This window comes from Patagioenas fasciata, chromosome 2 (genome assembly GCF_037038585.1).
Source record: "Patagioenas fasciata isolate bPatFas1 chromosome 2, bPatFas1.hap1, whole genome shotgun sequence".
NCBI classification, from domain to species: Eukaryota; Metazoa; Chordata; class Aves; order Columbiformes; family Columbidae; genus Patagioenas; species Patagioenas fasciata.
Genome location: NC_092521.1, coordinates 140,116,973 through 140,141,083, shown reverse-complemented (window position 1 = coordinate 140,141,083; position 24,111 = coordinate 140,116,973). Strand labels below are relative to the sequence as shown.

Below are 24,111 nucleotides of genomic sequence, written 5' to 3'. Positions count from 1 at the left end.
GAAGAAAGTAAATCATGCACAACACACACTAAAATAGATTAAGAATTTATTAGATGATAAACAGAACTTCAGACACAGAATTGCTAAGCACTACTGGACTGTTGTGGTTTTTTTTGGTGGTGGCAATGCTTTTGTTTAGTTTTAAGAGGGAACAACAGACTCTTTTGGTCTTGGCCTTTGCTATTCTCAACCTGCCAGAATCCTTCTCTGCCTAAGCTCCATGACATCAATTTTATCATGGATTTGAAGAAAAACAAACAAACAAAAAAAACGCAACAAACAAAACAAAACAAAACAAGCCTTACAGCTTCACTGTCCCCTGGTCTTCCTCATATCAAACATCGATGACTGGTTGTTTATGTTAATCTTTTTTTATGAACATTTGTTACTTATTACATCTGCATTGGGTATTGAATCTTAGAGGAAAATTAATCAAAAACAGAGAAGTTCAAACCTACATCTCCACCCTTCAGACTAAAACACAAATTCTTTGTTAGGAATAAGAAGTTGCGCTCTTCCTCCGGATAAACAAAGGAGGGATTCAAGAGCAGCTAGCTTATAGTATTCCAGGAGAAAACTAATGACTGCTTGGCTGTTGTCAGTCCTTAGCATATGTTGAAAGCACAAAGAGTGCTTCTAGAGAGTCCAAGTATGCAAACTTTATCTCATGCCAAATCTAGTCAAAAGCATTGGATACAGTAGTTCTAGATTGCATAAACATACACTTTTTTTATTCCTACATTTGCATAAAGACCATCAAATACTAAGACTGATCGCATAATTAAAGATGACTTCAAGGGCTTAGCAGCAGTCTGTATCTCTATCAGGGTCAGTGAGATCATCCCGGCATATTAAATCCATCTACTCCCACTTTGTGGGAAAGGCTTTCCAAATGTTAAAAGAGTTCATTTTCCCCTTATTTCCCATCAAAAGTCATCATTTCATACAAAAATATTTACAGCAGTGGTAAAAGTGTCAGAGAACTGAGATATCAAGATCTAAAGCATTGACCAGAACAGCCTGTTTCCTAAAAGATCCTGTCTTCCTAACAGCACACATAGTATACAGAATAATGGAGTGAAATTTTAACAGAGAGAGAAACTGTTCAAACTATTTTAGTTTCACTTGCTCTTTTTCTTAGCAGTACAGCATGACAGTGTGCAGCTAATGCTCTGTGACAGATTTTGCCTGGTGGAAATTCCTCCCAGGAAAAGAAACCTTATGGCCTATTTCTCCTTACGGCAAATTTTAAGCAAATTAAGCTGATAACCATAACTTGAAAAACAATCCTGAGGACAGCATTGCTGACAGGACCCCCAGAGGGTCCATGCTAGTAGACCAAGCTGGCAAGTCACAGGCAGAGCAGTAATGCAGAGGGAGGTGCTGTGGATTGCAGGCTCCGAGGGATGAGGTGATGAGGGAGCTGGCTGTGTCCCCAGGGGATACGGGATGTCAATTAAATGGCAGTGAGAGCTCTGGCACAGGCAGTCTCGAGGGGTCCCCGTTCCACCCTCAGGCAGCAGCAGTGAGGACAGCACAGCTGGACCATGTGCCACTGCTTTTCACCTTTGGGTGCTCAATGAGTAGATTTGCCTCATGGGTTTCCTCAAGTGCCTGTGAATGACAGCCAGTGTGAAAGCTGTCAGAGATGTGCCTGCAGTGCTCAGGTGACCTGGAGCCTTGATTGAGCTGCGGGTCTGTTCACCATTCCACCAGGATGGCGAGGGTCCCTGTCCCAGGTCCAGCTCTGTCCTGCAGCAATAGGGGAATGGTGCTGGAGCAGATGAGGGCTTTCTGACATGTGGCCCATGGGCAACATGCTGCCCCCAGGAGCTTCCAGTAGTGCCACAAGCAATGGGCAGAGGAAAAAAAAAAATAAAGCCAAAATAAAGAGATTATGATCAACAGCAACCAAGAAAATGAAGCATTTTCACAGCAAGGGGCTGAAGAGGGACCAGTGGTACAATGCTGGCCTCTGAGAGACATTTGGCGTGGACCAATTTGGTGAACTTGCCACAGACTACTTCACTTGAAGTCAGCTAATCATAGGAGATAACAAAATGCAGTAAATGGGACCACTTCAGGAAACGTGCAAACAGTTGGTTCTTCTCCTAACAAGAAGGAACTTTTCTCAGTATGAAAACAAAGCACAATTACTTAACAAGCCTAAGCAATGCTTTCCAATTCATTCTTTTTAAAATTAAATGCAGATGTAGCCTAGTTCAACATTAATTATAATCAACATCTCACAGGAAATCACAGCAAATAAGTACTGTATACTTAAGGAACCTTAAATATCCAGCTAAAAAGGGGCCTATAAGAAAGATGGGGACAGACATTTTAGCAGGACCAGTTAACACACAACAAGGGGTAACAGTTTTAAACTAAAAGAGAGGAGATTTAGGCTAGAAATAAGGAAGAAGTTTTTTACAATGAGGGTAGTAAAACATCGGCATGTGTTGCCCAGAGGGGCAGCGGATGCCCCGTCCCTGAAACATTCAAGGCCAGGCTGGATGGGGCTCTGAGCAAACTGATCTAGTTGAAGATGTCCCTGCTCATTGCAGAGAGGTTAGACTAGATGACTTTGAAAGTCCCTTCCAACTCAAACTATTCTATGATTCTATGACTCATTTCTTAACAAAAAAAAAACAAAACAAACAAACAAAACAAAACGAAACAAATAATCCCACAAAACAAAAACAAAAATATAAGCCCATCAGTCCACCCAAACACTACTTTTGTCTTTCCTGATAGAAGCACTGCAGTGCAGATCTGCCTGGGTGACATTAGTTAAATTTCATGTATATCTCTTCAGATCTAATTACATTATAAAAGAAAAGTGACATCCAGATTTCAAACATCTTTTAAAACCTCTTTGAGCTTACTTAAATAAGGAGGCCATTGTTCTCCTTCCATTTCATTTATTCTGCTAATATAGCCTCTCAGTTGGAAAAAAATTGGTTCAATCCTTTCCGGTTTGTTTGGAGAGTCCAATATTCCTTAATACTGTTGTTCAGATGCAGTAAGCTTCTTTACTGAAGCTTACTCAGTCAACAGAGGCCCTTTGTTGCACTTGACTGTGAAGAAAACAACAAACAAGAATGTCGCTACCCAGCACAGTCTGAGAGCCGTATTTCATATATGCTTATAAATTCATAGTGTGGAAGGACATCCAAACACACAACTACTGAGGAGCAACCACAGAAAACACCAGCACAGCCCTCTGAATATCTGAAAGGCTCTACATATGACATAAAGCAGTATTAGTATTGCATACAGACAACCAGCTCTCTCAAACAAAATACTTAAAATCAAAACACGTCATAGCATATGAATAATTTTGACCTTGGTCTAATCTTCACCACCGCTGCAAGCCTATGGGCAACATTCTGTTGCCAGCAAGTCCCTGCTGCTTTGCTATTTAAAACCAGGGCACACAGGACAGAGAAACTTCCCTCTGCCCTCAGCTGAGGATCCATGAAGGTTACAAACAGCGTCCTACAGAACATACCTGTGCCTTCACCAAACCTACCTGCTTATGAACACAATTTGACAGCAGTGTTTGCACCCATGGTGAATGCACACACTGTTTCTCTGTGTGCATTTCTTGTACCACAGGGAACTGCTTCAAGAAAATACGAGCACATTTGGTATTTCTGTGAATAAACCTTCTCAACATATAACAGCAATTGCAGAGAGAGCAACAAAAGCCAGGTGCAATGGAGAAAGCATGAATTTTAATGAGTTATGCAGACTGAGTTTCAATTACATTTTCCAGTTGTGGAACCTCTCTAACAGACAAGTATTTCCAAAAACTTGCAAAATTTCAGTGAACTGTTCATAGATGGCAAATGCTCCACTCCCCTAAAGTAGAAGTTAAAATCACAGTGCCAGAGACTTACAAGTTTTAAACTTTATAAAAATAAATATATTCCAGGGCCCCAAAAAATCCCTGTCTCCTGGTGAAGTTGCACTGAAGATTTTGTTCATGTGTATGTGGTACTTTAAACTACTTTTGATGCATCTTGGTGTAAATATCAGATTTGGTGACCCCAGAATGAACTCCCATACAACACTGCATTGATTTTAAAAGGAGGAAGAATGACTAAAAAATTAGATCAGAAAGTCTCTGGCAATTTTACAAAACTGGCAGTGTAAAGATTAAATGGCATATATGAAAACTAGTAATCGGGCTGAAATTAAATAAGTCTGTGCTTTTGTATTGATGCTAAAATCAAAAATGGGAGTATGCAAACTCATAGATATGTGCAGATACACACACTTGTGTGTAAAATGGTATTTTATTCATGTAACATAAGCAGACTACTGCATATGTGTAACAGTGGCAGAAAAAAAATAATAGAAGATACAAATGATACAGGAATGAGAGGATAGCTTACGTCTGTAAAGCAACTATATGCATTCATTAAAATATATAGGTATAAATATACAATATGGATATATAATATATAAAATATATAATCTATCTGTAATAGATATACTCATATGCAGACTTTTACTTATAAACGAAGAAAACGTAACTGTTCAGAAAGTGACGGCGAAGAGAAAACAAATGGTACTAATTTGGAATGGTCAAAGTTGCAAAACAGTCTCACAACACCAAGAAGTGTGGGAAGTAGAATTACAGGTGAAATTCACTGCCTAGAAGTGTAAAGTAATGCACTAAATGTAATGCATTAAAAAAACACACACACACAATCTCAATCACATGGGCTCTATACCAGCTTATACAGATGACATTTTAGAGTCAGCAAGAACAGCTGTCTGAAAATGCCACCTTAAAGATCATCTAGTTCCAACTCCCCTGTGATGGGCAGGATCACCTTCCACTAGACCACGTTGCTCAAAGCCCCATTCAACCTGACCTTGAACACTTCCAGGGACGAGGGATCCACAACTTCTCTGGTCAGACTGTTCCAGTGCCTCACCACCCTTATAGTGAAGAAATGCTTAACAGTTTTGTGGAATTCATTGTCACAATGTACTCTGAAGATCAAATAGTACAAAGGGGGATTTTAGAAGGTAGTAAAGTATATATCGTTAACTATGATGTTCATGCAAAGATCTAGACTTGGAGTACGCCAACTGCTGACCAGCAGAAGCCAGCAGTCTCCTCCAAGCAAAAGATCACTTTACACTACCTCCATTTCTTACACCCTTTCTTAAAAATCAATTATTTGCTACAGTTGAAAATTTTCAACTTTATTCTGATCCAATAGAGACAGTCTTATAATTGCCTTTCTATTTGTCAACACTTCTAAGTGCAAAAATATTTACATTTTGCATTTTGGTAACTTTAGTATGATATGTATTAACATCTTTATATATGCTAATAATCTAACCAACAAACAGCAGTAAATAACAAACATGTTAAAATCTCCTTTATATTGACAAAAAAATACGTATTTTTTCCAAGGTATCAAGAACTGAAGGAACTTTCTTTGTGATGTACCAAGAACTGAAAGAAGTGTGTCCAGTAAGCTATTTAGAAGTTACTAAAACAATTTTCAAAGTTAAAAAAAAGTTTCCCCACATTATGACTGGTGTTATATTTTTTTTTCATATTTTAATATAAACAGTATACTGAATTCAACAACACAATTAAATGCATTTGTACATAAATTCAGGACTTAGCTATGCCTAAGATGACACTACTCAAGGTTTTGTTTCCATTGACTCAGAATGACATTTCTGGTGAATAAGACATTGCAAACAGAAAAATAAAACCATAATGGCTCATAAAGATTTCTATAGCAGATAGGGGGAACATATATCTAGTTAAGCCTAGGTCATGCCACAAGAAAATGCAAAAGGTCTGTATACACCAAAGAAACCCTGACATCTCCAAGTGTCATCACATGAATCCCTGCAGAAGCATCAGCAGTACCCAAGATTCACAGCTGAGCTCCTTTTAAAACATGAGATTAACTCCTCCTTAAAGAGGAAGAAAGTTTTCTAACTTTAATGAACATATCAAACAAAAGACTAACTTAAATCAGTACCCAAATGATTACTTATTAAGAACTGGTCACACTGCACCTGTTTGTATACCTTAAATGGCAGCCTAGTCCCTTCTGCTATCTACATCCTTACATGTCCAAGCTTGTGTCCATGCCCAATTTTAAATATTGAAAGCATTTAGGCTTATACACTTAGTTAAGAGAAATAATGGCAACTGGCTAGTAGAAGAATGTGTTTCACATATTGAAAACTGTTAACTTACTTTCTTATTGTAGTCTTGCCACACATTATTCTCCATTGAAGAATTGTTCTTCAGAAATATTACATAGGTAGCAAATGAATATTAGCTTAAAAACGGTCATTTAGATTATTTACTAACAGATGTCTTTTTGAAATGTTAATTTCTTTTGGAAGCCTATAAAGCTTTATAAAAATACTAGTTAAATAAATGTTTCGGCTCTGACCTCAGGCAGCATTTGTTCTAAACAGTATATTTTGGCTGATGAAGCCTGAAAGCAGAACCTCAGTTCTTCTTGGTATTGTAACCCTCTTCTAGAGCACATGAAGGAATTTTCTACTCATTAGCATACTTACACTTCTGACAGAAAAGGTCTCCTTTGTTCATGAGAAGCAAGCAAACAAAAATGACAAAAGTTAATTTTTAAAATGCTTGACAAAGCAATTTTATCCAAAGTCATTCTTCCTACACCACATGCACTGAATGACAGTTGCCCACCAGGCTTCAGCTGTGGTTCAGTCCATATAATAACATTACATTAGGAAACTGCTTATGGGACTAACCACAAGATTATACAGAACTTAAAAGTAAGAAGTTAAGCAAAATATTCTTATTACTTCAGTTGAATAGCTTGATTTTAACATGATTACAGTAAGTCTTGTTAGTCTTCATTGTCTGTGCTTTTTATTTAGCAAGTGAGACAAAAAGTAACAAAAAAGGGCCTTTGTTTTATCTGGAGCACTTTTATGACAAGTTACGCCCTGAGCATACACAAAGAACCACAGCACTCAGATGGAAAGCATGAAATGCCACTGCTTCCCACGAGTCAAACTTCTCCTCTGATACAAAAAATTCAAAGTAGAAAGTTGATTGTAGCAGAACTGTGTAAAATACTTGCTCTTTTCCCCAAATAAGTTTGCTTCTAATGATTTTGCAAGCTGACTAAGTAACTAGGTCATGAAAACTGCTACTGTCATGACAAAGAGCTAAGACACTTGCTACATGTCTTGACAGGCTTCTTTCTAAAATCAGAAGAAAAAAAGTGATCATCCCAAGTGTTCCTAAAAATTTTCATGGGGCAGGCAAAACTGTATCTGAAAACCACTATACTTTTGTAACACAAAACTACTTTTGCTACAAGCCAAAAATCACAGTTACTTAGAAGACGTTTGCCTGGAAAGCACTGTGATTTAATGCATCAGAAATAGCCTAAAGAATACATAAAAGTGTTCCAGGAGGACTCCATCTAATGAAAGTCTTCGCATTGTCTTTGGTATCAGTTCATCAGATCTTGACATAATTTTTTTGTGCCCTGGATGTTTTTCTATACCCACTTCCCTCATTTTTAAAGTGAACCTTGTACAGGCTTATAGGAAACTTGTTAAGCCTGACTAGATCAGCATGTATAATAGTGAATTACAACAAAATACTAGTGTCAGTGCCAAAAATCCCACGTACCAGTCTCCTTTTTGACTGCTGCAGGTTCTCACATATAGGAAAAACAGAGGATAGGCAATCCTTTATACAGACAGCTTAGCAAAATGAGCTGTTGGGACTTACCAGAGGATTGTGAAAGGGCTGTAGAAATTCAGAGATAAGAGAACAACCTAGATCAGCAAAACAAAACCTGCAGTGATCAAGGGCAAGCAGCTCTTCTTTCACAAACTTTTTTTGTATTCTGGTAGCTACCTTTGGAAAAGTAGATTTATGATGGTAGTTAAAAAAACACAACACACCAAGGCATGCCACTAACAGGCACCTCCAATGTCATGCTTTTACTAATATTATTCACATTTTTCATTCTAAGGAAAAAGAGTCTGAAATTTCTGTAAATTTATCAGACTCAAAGTCAGACAATTTGAATATTCTATGACAAATAGTTAATATCATAAGAGGCAGAAGATCTGGATTGCGATCTGTTTTCTGAGTAACTAGCATATTAACACAGTTGGAGGCAGAGTTCAAGCAAAACACTATCAGAGACTTGTGATATCAATCAAAGCAGCAGCACTTTGCAACACTCTATCATTGCTATAATAATCTTCAGGTTTATAAAACAAAATAGTATTTTACATCAAAAGCACTCAATTCCATTACCGAAAAGCAACAAAGCATTAAAAATTATAAGGAACTGCTTTTCAGACACTCAGTATAATCTTTTTAGACATGTGCCTGACTAAATGCAATTTGAACCTTCTCTAAAACAGATATAATTAACTTCACTTAGTGACTAAGACTCTCCGATTGAGCAATAAAACAGACCCTAAGTCAGATGCACATTTAATATATGAATTGTTAGAACAGGATTAAATCAGTGTCCAAACATCAGCATTTCCATGTCTAGAAATAAGTTTATAAAGCTTTATTTTTCCTTCAGCCTAGTTTCTGAAGTCCCAGTTCAAAAATATAGGTCAAGTTTCATCTCCAAACTTTCTCAAAGTCAGCCTGCACAGTGCAAGTCTGACCCATTTTGACTGGGCCCTTCAAAACTAAACAAATAAATTAATTAGGTGGCTGCATCGCTTTTTACAACATATTTTTTCTGCATTGAAGATCTCACATATGAAATATATTAGTATTTGAATTCCACACTCTGAAGAACAGATTGCTGTGAAGAACTCGCATGAATCTTGAGGATTATTAGTTAGTTCAAGGTAGATTAGTTGTCTCTGTGGTGTATTTAATAATTCCTCCAGTAAGTAAGTCTTAATATAAAGGTTGAGTACAATGGAAAAATCTTTACTTTTCCTGACAACCATGTATTAGTTTAATTGAAGAAAAAAAAAATCAGAAAATATAAAATATAACATTACTATTACAATATTTTTACTACACTGCTTCCTTCTTTTGGGAAGCTGAAGAATGACAGCTCTTTAACTCAATGATAGTCCCTTCTTTCGTGAGCATTCGAAACAGAGGAACAGGAAGCATTAGGATACAATTGTGGACAAGCTTCTTCTAATTAGTAAAACTGACCTAAATACTATCCCACGTGGGGATGTCATTTGGAAAATAACCCTCTTGCCAATTTCATCCAAAATATTTTAGTAAGAAAAAAAATATTTCTACATAAAAAGTCACATTTTCTGAGGCATTTTTAAAAATATGTTCATTCTGATTTTTACAAAATTTTATTCTGAAAAACATCCGATTTTCTTTTTTTTGGCTGAGCCTGCCTTAAACTGAAAGCAATTGTATTACTTTAAGTGCAGCAAAAGGGGGCATATATTAATGCTTTCACTACTAATTCCTGATAATACATTTCAAAGCATTATTTCAGGTACAAATAAGGTGAATTTCTTAATATACACACTGCAGGTCTTCTCTGGAGATAACTGTTATGAGACATTCAAGAGAAGACCACTGATAAGAAGAGCTGGTCAGGTAAAAGGACTTTCATAGCCTGAGAACTGCTATCTATCATCTTGGCACTTTGATCTCTCAGAATATGAACTAACGCTATATCTGGGTTGTAGCTCATTATTAATAGTTAAATATCTTTAAATGAAGCAGCTTTGAAGATCACTGCTAATATCAATAGCGTGCATTTATATAAGGCTTCCATTGTCAAGGACAATGCTACAGGGTCCCTGAATCTGATATACATGTGCATGTATAAACTTCTATTTGCATTCAAACACATCATTAAGATTATAAATATGTATCCATTCATAAATATAAATGCATAATCTACCAGTTTAACTTTAGTTTTTAAGACTTTAATATATCAGGCTAGATGACAGGCTAAAGTATAATCACAGACATCAATGGAATCATACTAATTAATTGTGAAGTACACCATCCAGTATGCTCTACAGAAAACGTTATAGTAGAAAAAAGACACTTGTGCAAAAAATAAGTAGAATAACCTTCATCTATTTTAATAGCTTCTGAAAATATGAGGAAAATAAAGATATCTTTTACAGAGGAATCTTGGATAAAACGCTGTTTGCACTATTTCATTTCATACAGAAGAGACATTTCAGGCAAGTCAGATTTTCAGAAATATTTACTTCTGTTGAAAACTCTCCGTCAAGGTCTTCAAAATTTCCACCAGATTATTTGTAAATAAGGCACCCAGGTCAGAGACGTTATATCAGACAAAGCAAAAATAAAAATCTATTTAAAAAATAAAATGTCCTGTTTTCCTATCTAGAAATGTCCATTTCTTATTTAGCAAGCAGCATTAATTCACCTTCAGTGAAATCAATTATGCTTGCTATGCAATATTCGAAGGGTACACTGTATTGAAATTTACCTCTTTCACTTCAGTACACATATACTTCTCCAACTGCACAGATTGAATTTGACCAAAACTTCTAATGGAGTGTCCTGGTTTTGTTAAAAACAAGTTTCTCATTTAGTGAATTTGCCTGTCAGCTAAAGCCTTCATATTAGCTGCATTTTCCTGGAAAGACAGATACATGTTTTGGTAGACATAGCAATGGTATGCAAGGACTTTGATAAGGATGGATGAGAATGGATGCACATCTCGCAAGAGGGGCAATGAGAAACAGGTGACCAAAAAACTGATCAACTGAAGTATTCCATCCCATTCACTTGAATACTTCATATGAAAGTGGGACATCACGAGGATCTCATCCCTTTTTCCTTATGGCCGACATTAGGAGAGGACCTTGCAAGTCATCCCTGTGAACTGAGGCCTAGTGACAGACTGAATCCAGTTCTGGTTCACTGCAGAGTCCAGTCCAGGACTTCGGGTGCTGGCCCTGCAGTTGCTGGGACTTTCAACATTGGTTTTGTATATTTTGTATTATTTTCTCTATTTTTATTAGTAGCATTAGTAAAACATTTTTAATTTTTCCAACCCTCTTCTCTCTGTCCTTCTTTCCCTCCCAATCACCTGTCCTTAGTGGGAAGTGGAGGAGATGGAGGGGCTGAAGGAAGAAGTTGGGGGGAGAGGGGGTTAACAACACATCTGCCATGGTTTTGCTGTCAACCCACAATCAAAACCTTGACATGGAGTAAGACAGAAAACAATTTACCATTGAAAAAAAATATTTCTAAATAAACATAGATTAGCCTTTTCCTGAACACCAGCCCATGACTTCAAACAGAGAGCACAAAATCCCTCCACCACTGAAGTAAGAAGGAACTTCATACTGACCAATATCATCTATCCAATTAAAGAAAGATGTAAGGAGTTTAACTTATTTAAATAACTAATGTTTTACCAGATTGTCCATTTTTTTTTCAGACACTACAACTAAGTAAAAGATTATTTTTCCATAATCACTGTAAAGGTCTTCCACAACCTCACATTTGCAGTGTCTTCCATATTGCATGCAGTTTCCAAGTGTAACGACCCTCAAAATCCAAGATTGATTTTGGCTTTACTCTGATCAATACTAATCTCCAAGATATATTAGACTTTACATTGACCTAAACAGAAAGGTCAGTATATGTATATTAGTCAATCTCCAAAACATTTATTAAATTAATTTCAGAGACCACAAAAGGTGTATTGTTACAACCGTTTCTATCTGGGACTTCTATCAATCATCCATAGTGAGATTTACATGCAACTGATTATTCACTGCAGTGGATTTTTTAAAATGTCTTGACCTGTCCGTCATTATTTTAAGATTAATCTCTTTTCTATGCATCTAACTGGAGGAATACCACCATATTATACAGTTACTGGACTATTAGAATCCAATCTTACACATATTAAAGTCAATGGGAGAACACATCTCCCCTTCAGTGACAGAAAAGAACTCTTAAAGACTAGGAATACCTAAAATACTCTGTTAAGATTTTAAGTCTCCCTGAAAAAAAAAAAAAAATGGTAGAAGCTTTGTCACATTTTTAAAACAAGAATCACAGGATCCACAAGTATATTTATGTAAAGCTCTTTTTTGAAAAACATAGATTTTTTTGTTAGCTTTTTTTATATATTGGCTAATTTCAAAATAGGACTACAAAAGCTACACATGCATTAAAGTAGGTTAGAACATTCTGGCAAAATTCATACTGACTGATCTGGAGTAGGCTGCTCATTACTTTTATTCACTTTCCTCAAACAAACAAACAAAAACAATTCTTGAGCTTAGCAAAAACACAAAGAAAATAAAAATCAATAAACATTATCTAATTCATAATTTTAAAATTAAAATTAGTAAGATCATTTAATGACTGTTTTGTTCTTGTTACAAAATGTAATTTTGACTCCCTATGACATTATAGATTCCAACAGATTTATTTGCATTTCAGATAGATAACACAACTTCCTCTTTATATAGTAAAGACCCCATCTTCCAAATTATTTGAGGCAGTAATCATGTATTTATTCTCTCCCTCAGGCTATTTATCCTAAGCTAAATGATTGTACAGCCTAGATGGAATTTTATTAAGTGAAGTAATACAAAACACTCCATGAAATTTCTGTCCAGAAGTATTAACATAATTTAAAAATATATCATTCATAACATCCTTCTTCTTTTTTTTTTTTTTTTGGTAAGTTTCTTACAGATACTTAAATACAATACTAGTAGACCTTATATACTTACAAGTTTGACACATCAACAGCATTTGCTTAAAAACTCAACTTTAAACTTCCTGCTGCCTTTGCTCTAGGGATGCAGATACTCAAAGACACAGGAGTAGGCAGAATAAAGTCATTAGATTGATAACAAAACAGGAGGGAAAGCTACTTACAAAAATTAAATAAATAAACAAAAAGAAAACCAAGAAATTGGATAGCAATCAAGACTGAGGACATAAAAAGCCAGAGAGGAGGCAAATCATTTCATAGACATAATGAGATATTTCCAAAACATCATCCAAGTCTGCTAACATTGGCTTAAACAAGTTTCTCACAGCTCCTTCCACACTGGCCAGAGTGAAGACGTCCACGCTTCAAACACAAATGTCTGATGCCTTTTGGCTTTCCACTTGTGTAACACTCCAGCCACTGCCCACCTTCTTATGCGTCGACTGGGGGTGGGTAGTATCACTCATCCCACTCAATTTGGAATCTATGATATTTAAATTTACCCATGTAAAGTATCTTTCTACTAAATAATATTGTATTAGAAGTAAACTCATTTCTACCCAAACAGATAAACAAGTAGTCCCAAAGTATATTGGTTACCTAAGTATCCATCAAGTGACAGAGTGGTATTTCCCAAACTTCATCATGCTGACTTTAACCAGAAAGAATAGAGCACATCACCTATGATGGTCACTAATGGATCACCAAAAGACATCTCTAAGGAACAACTGAGAGCTAAATAGCAGCCTTTGCTATTATCTGAAAAGTGAGTAGTTCAACTGAAGATGCTGGTATGCCACACAAAGGCAAAAAGACATTTTCTTATGCACAACACAAAAAGAGAGAGGAAAAAAGAAGATTCCCCAGACTAAAGCTCTTCTAAATTTGTCTTTCCTTTTATTTTAAAATTATCTGTCGTTGTTAAGAGAGTTTCAGCTCCGCAAACTATGCAGACACTTGCCTTGCTGCCCTTGATATTTTAGCATAAAAGAAGAATGTCTGAAAACATCTACATTGCCCACTTTTTCATATTCCTTTTATGAAAGGGCTATGATTGGAAAGCCTTTTGAGTATTACGTGGTTTTAGGGGTAATTTATAAGAGTGTGTCAGGCCATACAGAGGAGGAGCCAGTCCTAAGCACAGACTGAGGAACGAGAGAGCCGGAGAGATTAATCTCCCACTTCAGGCAGCCTGGAGGGCTGCTGAGGGAAAGGCAAAAGGAACAAGAATAGAGAAGCTGGCTGCACACAATGCGGCTTTAGCCTGCTAAGGCACAGACAAGCAGCTTAACCCTGACGCAGAAGAGAAGAAGTCACTTGAGAGGGGTTAAACACTGGCAAGCATCAAGAAAGAACGAAGGGTTTCTGAAACTGCTTTTTAAACAGACTGGATGGGAATTGGATTGGCATATTGCATGGCAGGACACTTAAAGCTTTGACAGAAGTGAAATGCAACCATTTCCCTGGCCCATAGCACTGCTAAGCACATAATTTGTTCTGGAAAATAGACAAACTCCATCTCAAAATTTCTGCAATATTTCCTCTCTGCTGCCACTGGGTGTTTCAGAGCTCACATGCTCTAACAGGGGAATGTTCTCCACATTTCTGCAAGATTTTATCGGGGTAGTAGATATCCAGTTGTTCTCATGCCAGCAGTGTTCTTCATCACAAGGTTCTGCTTCCCTTCTGTTGATCCTCTCCTGAAACTGCAGATGGAGTCCATATCCTGTGTAGTTTTCATTTCACAAACCAGGATCTCCTTTATCTCTCTCTGACAAGGCAGGCTCACTGCATATACAGACCATCCTGTTAGATCTTCTCAGCAGCTGGCCCAATTTCAGTTATTTCTTCTTGAAGATGAGTGATCAGAACATCTCATCTCATCATAAGTTATTGTGAGATGACACTAATATCTTTATTAGATCTTTTCGAACCCTCTCTACTCAGGCACCATACAGTTAGATTTTGCTTTTTCCATTGCTACATTACATTGGTAGTCCAGGTGAATATTTCCTTTATTTCCTCCCTTAAGTTTCTACCACAGAATAAATCTTATGTATGTTATACACTCATACATGAATATGAGGACTATTTAATTCTTACGACATCATGCCAAGGTTTCAGTTTCATTAACTTGTGATATCAACATTTTTGCCAAATATACAACAGAGAAGAAAAGGACAACGGTAGAGAGATTTGGTTTTCATTCATAAATTTCAAGGAAGTTGCTATACATCCACACACCATCAGTCAACCATCTGAAAGTTGAAGTGGATTCCCAAATTTTATAATAGTAATTTTCAACCTGTAATAAGCAAATTACTGGCAAGAGGTCTAATATACATAACTAAGGAAAACAGGTCTCCTGACAGCACATTTAAATGGAAAGTTGATTCGACTGGAAAATTGTTAGTGGTCTGCAAATGGAAATAAATTTGAGAACCACGTGTATTATTTTGGTACCTTCCTTGCACATGGTAGTTCGAGGACAGGCACAGTTCTGACAGGCACTCTGTGCTTATGATAAGGGAAACTAATAGCTCAAAGAAGATACTGAATATATTTACCTCATGAAGAGTTCTACTTGTGGAAGAAAGAGTAACTTTTACATCAGAACAATCCAGAATAGCAGACTGAAATCTGTGATGTATGTGCATATTAGCACTCTGGCTCATCTTTTCCTGCATCTCCACCACACATCTAATCCTGGTTTCAAAACTTGTCAGGTAAAAGTCACGAGCACATGAGAAAATAAATGAAGAAGCAAGAATATTTTTTTTTAATATATTAAATAAACAAATCCTAGGTATCCCTTATATTATCTACACATTGTCTTTTGACTCTAATGAAATGGAGCTGGAGAAGGTAGGCTATGCTATGGATAAGAATTACTTTAGTAAAGTTTTGCAGCTATTAAGACTAAAACTAAAATGTTTTCTCTTCTTTATTACATTCTGAATACATTTTGGATACATTGATTAACTATTGACTAAGTGTAATAAAGCAATGGCTTGCACCTTTAGAATTTAAGCAGTCAGGGAGAGGTAAGTGATGAGGCAATTCACCCCACTCACATTGACCAAATAGTTACCAACAGAACTACTAGGAATGGAAAACATGGGATTTGGCTACTTCAGTTGATTAATTCAGTAAGATTTTTGTATCAAGTACAAACTAACCATTAAAATTATCCTTTTCTCCTCTGACCATAGGAACATTTCAGTAAGATCCAAATAAAAACTTTGTTGTTCTCATGTGGATTTGAAGGAGGGCCTGAGGCAATCCTAGTTCCATTCCCTTTCTCTTATGGCCAGCTGTGACAAATACACTACATACCACTGCCATAATATATGGTACATTGACATGACAGATAGCCTATAGAATTACTATGTCAGAATATTATCACTTTGTCTGCTTACCACTACTCCCTCTTGTCATAAAACACACAATGTGGGAAGATAAATGTGGATCCAAGTGCCTAACCATAGTTGGAATTTCTGGCATGTTGTACTGCCCCATAAAACAAACTATAAAACACCAAGAAAAAAGTGATAGTTGCTAAAGATGCCCTAAATTCCTTAGTTTACAAAGACGAGTCATCAACGATATAAAGCCTAAATCCATCCCAAACATAAAAAATTTGGGCAAAGCAGAGCAAGTGCCAACTCACCAGAAAACTTGCATTACTCCACAGCAGTGTCATAAAATCAATGAAGTTTCTCATAACTTCGGGTGAGAAAAAGAAACACCTCTGCAGTCCTGCTGAATCTCAAGTCAGAACAGGTCTAATAAAGTTAGCTGGTCTTGATTTTTAAAAAAAATCTTAAATTATTGTCTAATATTATACCAATAGCCTTAATAGAAACCAAGCTGTTCCAAAATAGTATGGCCTAAACAGTAAGATGTCATGGACAAAGTGTACCTAAAACATCACCTGCTCTCAAAGCACAGCATGCTGTTCTCAAGCAACTTTGATAACATTTGTTCTCCACTGTCTTCCAAATGCCCTCCAAGAGACCTCTAAGAAACAAAGGCTTTCTCAATGGCATCTTTGGAAAAAAAAGTATTAATGTTAGGAAAGGACAGGATAGGTCCTGTGACCTATACATGTGTGGCAAATAATTTTAATATGTTACCCTACAAACATTAAAACTAAAGGATGGCCTGATTAGTTTTTAAAAGGTGAACATTTTTCATGAAGTACAAGAGTCTGTTAAAACAACTTTCTTCAGTGTAGCTCCATCAAACTTATTGCTGATTTATAAATTGCTAAATGTAGCCACATCAGAATTTTAATTTAGAATAAGGCATCACAATCTCAGTATTACACAATAAATAGTGCATACTACACACAAAATTGCATCCATAACACCACAGATCTACATATCACTTAAGTTATTAAAACAGTATCAACTCGAATTTATGCCAACAGCACTTATTATTATTTTTTTAATTATACCTTTTTCTTTCCTTTCGGTTGTTTAAGAGTGCTCCTAAGGAATGGGATATGAGCCAGTCCCCATCACCTCTGCTCTCTTTTCACATGCCTCTTTACCCCTTTTGCAGCATCAGCTTCACCAGCCCTGTTACAAAATGCCCTATAAATGCGCAAGTAATAGCACTGAACAATTCCAGGTACAGAGTTGTATTTCTACAAGTATATAAAGGGAGCAACTACAGTGCAATTCCTGTAACACACACAAATTTATCTGACAAGTTAGATTTTTTTTTTCATCTAATGTCTTTCAGAAACAGCAATTATTTGCTTTCACAAAGTACACTGTCAGTTTCACTCCTGAACTGAAGGCTCACTCAAGGAAAGCCTGGCAAACCCTCCCTTGGAGGCTTCCCTGTGCCCAGCGTATTCTTTGCTTTTTATAGTCACGGCTTCACGTCACACTGTTTTGCTTTGCTCCCTCCAAGAGCATAACCACAGCTAAGCAGCCGCTTCTAAGATTGTTAAACTCTGCGCAACAGCTACAAAAATCCCCAGCAGTTTTCCCAGCCGGATGCCCGACCGCCTCTACAACTCCACGGCAATAACAGTCCGCATCGACTTCCAAAATGAGCCGGGACTGCCCGGACATCCACATTTCTGCCTGGCACCATGGGCAAGGTCCCAGTTTAACTGAACCGAAAAGAGGACGAAGCGCACAGCACAGGTGGGAGCCCGGCTCCAAGGCCACCCACCGCAGTCCCCGTAACTCCCCAGCGCCGCGGAGCTGCTGCGCGCCTTCCCCGCACCCTTCTGCGGCGGCCCCTGCACCTCGCCGCTGCCCGAGCAGGGTGAACCCGGGACTGATGCTCCCCAAGACAGGGAGGGCGCCCCGGGGCAGCACTGCGCACCCCGCGTTGCCCGCCCGCACTCACCGCTCCGCTCCCCGCGTCGGGACGCGGCGGCAGCACCTCCCTGCTGCGGCCGGGCGGAGGCACCGCGCCCCCCCACCCAGTGCCCCGCACCGCCCACGTTGCCTTCCGCGGGCATTCGCCCGCCCCCCCCGGCATCACGCGGCCGCCCCTCCCCGAGAGCCAGCGGCTCCATCCGCAATGCAGCTGCGGCCGCCCTCTCCTCCTCCTCCTCCTCCCGGCCAGGCCCGGTCGGGCACCTGCCAGCCACCCCTCGGATCCGCGCTTACCCGCTGGGCAGCGCGGCCGCGGCCCCGCGGACGGACGGACGGACGGACGGAGCTGGGGCACGGCGCCTGGGCGCACGGCCAGAGCGGGGTCAGGGAGCTCCTGGCGCTGGTGCGCCCTCAGGGGTGTGAAACAAGGAGGAGAGACGGGAGAGGGGGAAAAAGGAGAAGGAACAAAAAAAAAAAAAAAAAAAAGACGGAAAGGGTGTCACTTCCAAAAGGACTTAAGGACTTTTGCGGGCTCCTTCTCCCCCCAAACCTATTACTGCAGCGGACCCCTGGGACAGGGCGAGATTAATTGCTCAGTGCTACGAAGAAAATGATAGATGCCATTAATCAGGGAAGTTGTAAGTCATCCGCGTTTGTAGATGGAATTCAGAGATTAGCTGGGACAGATGGCAGGCAAGCACAGCGCTCTCCAGGTCTGGCGTAAATCACTCAACTTCTGGAATTATTAAACAGCCAATGACAGAATCTCATACATTTTCTTAAAGAGAAGTGTTTCTTAAGAAGATGAATATTCACTTCATATTATGAAAGAGTGTTTCCAATCGCTGTTACGTTTCCCTTTCTAAATAATGAGATCATTTGGTTTTCCTTCCTGGATGTCAGAAATGTCAAACCTGAAAAAGAAACAGGACTTTTCATACAGATAGGTTTCAGACGTGGATAAATAAAGCCAGGCAAACTACACGAGTACCCGAATCATTGCTTTTATTCCCTTTCTGAAATATACAGGCAAAATTGTGAGTTAGTAGGTTTGTCCCGATATCTCCAGTAGATTTATCTTTATTTGGAGTAACTGCTACAGCAAAATATTTTTTTCAGATTTTATTTTCCTGCACTTTAAGAAAAGCAGTGAATCAATGGCACTTCTATTCCCTACTCCTAAAAGAACATTAGACATTCTGTGGAATCTAAATATTCCAAATGGAGAGAGGACCTTTTTCATTAGTCTCCCCTATTTTTTTCACATAACAAAAATGAGTTATGGCGTGATCCACTTTAATCAATCTTTCATTGTATCACATTGATTGATGTGTCAAATGCTTGTCTAAATATAAGCTTAGCACCAATATCTATGACTCAGTAATGTGAACTTGATTGCATGTCCTCGAATAATGTGATCAGTCTACAGACATTCAGAATTTTGCAGAAACTTGGGCTATAAATTCAATAATTCAATATTCTATCACATAAAAAAGACCACAGTGCAAAATGTGCAGTTTACTATAGTTATTAAAAAAAAAAATGTTAATTTCATGATACGTAAACTAAATGTTTGCCATACTAACCAGTTTAATTTTCTTTATTAAAAATATTTTAGGAAATTTCATGTTATTTTTGTTAGATTTGAGGAAAGCAATGTACAAAATATCAAAAGTGGTTTGTTTGGTTTTGTTGTTTGGTTTTTTTTAACTTAGTCTCAGCATTTGGATTTACTGAACATTGCACCCTCAGTCATCTATAAGTTGTTTCAGTATCTGATGCAGAAACAGTCTCACATGCAAAGTATCATCTTTCCTGACTTTGGTCCAAAATCAAGGGAAAAAAATGAGGTTTAAATTACTTATTATAAAGTAAAACTGTTGTTTGTGTTTGGTTTTGGATTTTTTTCTTTTTCCCCACCTCTCAGAAGACTAAAAATTGATAGCTAAAATGGCCTCTTGTAAACAGGTACGCATAATGAAACCTACACAAAACAGCATGGTCAGAGTAAAACTTTCTCCTAAGTTCTTTTTTCCATCAGAAAGAGCAAAGATTCAGGTAAAAGTAATTTATTTCCCATTTGACCACACACGTTGGTCATACACTAACTTTAAGGGTATCAGCAGCACCTATAAAGCAGACTGTTTTTTCCCAGGCCTTAGGTAAAAGTAAATTAATAAATAAGTAAATACTAAATGTTAGGTCTTGACACTAACAATCATGCTGTTTGCCTGAGATGCAGTTTCTTGGGCATATTTGAGAGGTAGTACACATTTTGTACCCACATGGTCTGTGCGCAGCCATGTGGTTATTGATGAGACAGGTCACAAGCTGAGGCTGTTTGAGATGGCAGCTCAGAGGCAGGTTGGGAAAGGGAAGAACTGGCAAAAAAGGTAGCCTAGGTTGAAACTGTTTTCGCTGTTGTTCACACAAGCTCTGGTTTGTCTGCTGTCAGAGCAAAAGAGAAAACTAGAATTTCTAGCCATTGTATTCATCGTAAACACTTCAAATTGTTTACCAGTGTTCTCATTAATACTATTTGTATTTGAACTTATTCTCCATTACATAAATTACGTGCTCTTTCTCTCTGCATACACATATATATATAAAAATATATATAAAACTTATACAAAAATATTTATAAGGTATATAATCTTAAGCATCTCACAGATACAGAAATTTTGTTTTAAAGAATCCCCATTTTCATACCAGGAACAAGCAGGCAAGTATATCTGAAGGCTAATACTCTATTATGCCGAGTCACCATCACATTATGAACAAATCTAGCAGCCTTGCAAGGTATGTTTGTAATTTGTTTTGTGTGGTTCTTTTTCAGGATCTTCAGAGCAAATCAAGGATGAGAACTAAAAAGAAATTGTCTCAAGTGTTCCGGGAGACAGCCTTTAAAGAAACAAGCAAAAATGTCTTCTTAAATCTGTTAAGAACTTGTGGATACTTTCAGAGGTCTTGTAATGAATAAAAAAAAAAAAAAGGTTCCCTAAGGGACTTGGCAGGAGAAATACACGTTTGTAGTCAAGGAACTGAACAATTCAACAAATTGGAGTGGCGTAAAGAAGCTTTTACCTCAGCTCATCAAAGTGGTGGTAAATTGACCGAGTTTTTACTATTTTACATATTCTATGCCTTACGTGACGCTAATTAGCTATTTCAGTGTGCAGAAGCCTACCCAAGAAATCACCAGCAAAGCAGACCCTAATTGGCATTCTTGTTCACAATCTATGTAGAAAGCATCTATTTTCTAGCACTATACAGACACAGAAGTCACACACAACTATACCACTGATTACAGTGCAACATTTAAAGCAAAAATGATGGTGAAGTGCAGACAGACTTTGACTGCCCATGCCTATGATACAACTCAGCGCTTATCTTCTCTTTTCTGAACCATTGTCTTCTAGCCTTGTTCTAAAATAAGAAATTATCATTGAATAAATGTATTTTTCCTTTCTCCATTTGAAATGTTATTCCCAGAGTCAAAAAGCTGTTTATTTGTTTGTTTTTATTTAAGGACAATTCCTCACAAGAATAAGCAATAGAGCAGTTTAAAGGCACCTTCTTGGTATTTTGGCCACACACCCTGAAGCTTAAGAAACACAAAAGAATACTTAATTTTCCATCTATTTAGGGAAACCTGTAGTTTTGCCTCAGAAACAAAACTGCCTTGTGTCATACCTGAAACATCCAAATTGGAAGACCTTCCATCTGTTAGTTTTCCTAACAGATTTACATCTTTGAAAAGGCTTCTGATGAAGAATTTTCTTTTCCTAGAACATCAATTGAATTGTTAACAGTGTATTTGATCTACTAGAAATAGATTATAAAAAAATACATCTGAATGGAAGCAGATGATGGACATTCCTTTCCTGTTCAAATCTGTTTTCTCTGTGCATCCCCTAAAAACGGAATACTTGAAAGTACTGGAATATAAATTGCTCGTTGACAAAAGTTCTGCCATGCCATAAAGACTTGCCTTGCAAAAACTGATATTTCAATCGGGTTTTAAGACAGATATCATGATATTTTATATCTACCACTAACTCCAACAATACTGTGAAGATCAGAGTAATAAATATTTCCAGCTTCCAAGAGTAAGAAATCTGGAAAACTTTGTAAGGACAAGAAGAGAGACTGAAGAGCACCTGGAGGGACAGGGGGAAAATGAGGAGCCTGGAATCATCTCACTCAGAACAAGGACGGGCATAAGGGCAGAACAGCGACGGGGTGCACAAAGTGGATGCTTGAAGCTGAGAATGACATGTGTAACTAAACCAAGCAAATATTTTCAGAACAAGATCTAGTTAAGTTTTTATTTTTTACTTTTTAATCCACATGGGCATTTAGCTTCTCAAGTAAATTTATTTTGCCTAAGGTCTGCAAGCTTTGCTATTAAAAAGTCTGTGCAACAAGCAGTGAAAATTTTATTCAGATCAAAGTGGTTAATAGGACCATTCCAACATTTCACACTTTAATAAATTGAAAGAGGAAATAAAGTCACAAGCATCCACTTCAATTTATATGTGTGGTCCTTCTGTGTTTGCTATGCCAACAAGCACAGGTGGTATCTTGAAGGAAGTTCTTACTATTACACTGTTGCTCATGACAAAATATTTTGGGTATTCTCCTATGAACAGGACAGGATGGCATTCCAGTCAATCCATAGGAATGTCAATTGTCAGCCATGAGATAGGACAGTTCAAATCTGCCCTATCTTATAGGAGTAGGGTATATCAAGTATAGAAATCCCTGTGCAGAAGACTGCATTGTTACAGTGCAGCAAAGCATTCATTAATTCTTCTTGCTGAGTTATCAAAGATCTAGATGTACCTAAGGATACTTACTGAAGCTTTTTTTTTCCGTAGTAGAGTGTTTTAATAGAAATTACCTTCAGAACATACGAGAGCTCTTGCGTGTATACAAATTTTTAGGCAAAGTACCTAGTTGTTTGCAGAATTTGAATTACTGTTCAAATTTTTTAAACTGTTAGAGAAATGCTCATAATTTCATATGAAATTCAATCTATTTCTGCAAATGCATATATATCATGATCATCTATATTCCACAGGCAGGAGAAAATATTTTTTTCATCCCAGGTTAATGTCACTGTTTTAAGCCACCTCTTCCTTGCATTAAACTGAAGGTACAAGGAGTTTTAGGAGAACATTCCAGTCCTGGGTTCATGCTCCTTCAACATGGTCTGCACTGAAATCCCTGCTTTTCTTTCACAAATCTTTACCTGGAAAGTTGAAACTTTATCATTCACTGCACACCCGATATATACCAGACAACAGCATGTCAGCTTTAGCATTATAAAAGCTGATTTATGAAAACAAGAACCTTTATTGCACCACGTTATTACACTTCTTGTAATGCCTATATGAAACCCCAGTTGGATATTACATTTATTAATGATAATGAACCATCCTAACATTAGTTAAGTACTAAATAGAGGAGTATTTTCTTGCCAGTGATGATGTTTACACTAGAATTAAAATGACAAAGGACAATTTACTGAAACTTTTTTTTTTTTTTGCTTATAGTTTGCAGGCTAGAGAAACTCCAGGGATCTGGTAAATAAAAATGTAAAGGTCAGTTTCTGTTAATGAAAGCAAAATATACACAGAAGGAAGGAATTTTCATGAAAAGCTGGGCGGCTGTGGACTAATTGCTCATTAGTCTCATCATCCCTTAGGAAACAAGTAGTTGATCCTATTTCAAGACATACAGCAGAGCTGAAATGTAGGCAGAATGAACAAGGCTTGAAATCTACTACAAAGGACCATATATCAAAGATACAAAGGACTCAGTTCATAGCTAAGGCAGGAACTGTAAAAATCCAGTCTGGTTGAAGACGACTGGGGAGACATGCCCAGATTTGCCTGTAGAGAGCTACAAATGTATCTCCAACAGCATCTTTAAGTGTGCTGCGAGAAATCACTAATCTATCAGTAAGAATAAATATAACATCACTCATTCCAGCCCTATCAATGTACTACTTCTCTCTCAAGGGAGCCCCC

At 37.6% G+C, this 24,111-nt stretch overlaps 1 protein-coding gene across 1 annotated transcript in view; it reads right to left on the bottom strand.

Annotated features, from left to right (window-relative positions):
- The window catches only part of THSD7A (thrombospondin type 1 domain containing 7A), a 281,443-nt gene extending 263,254 nt beyond the window's left edge, over window positions 1-18,189 (bottom strand). The window contains exon 1 of the mRNA XM_065832371.2: window positions 18,105-18,189. The gene's annotated coding sequence lies outside the window, so the exon portion shown is untranslated. The remainder of the gene's footprint in view (window positions 1-18,104) is intronic.
- Window positions 18,190-24,111: the final 5,922 nt, after the last annotated feature.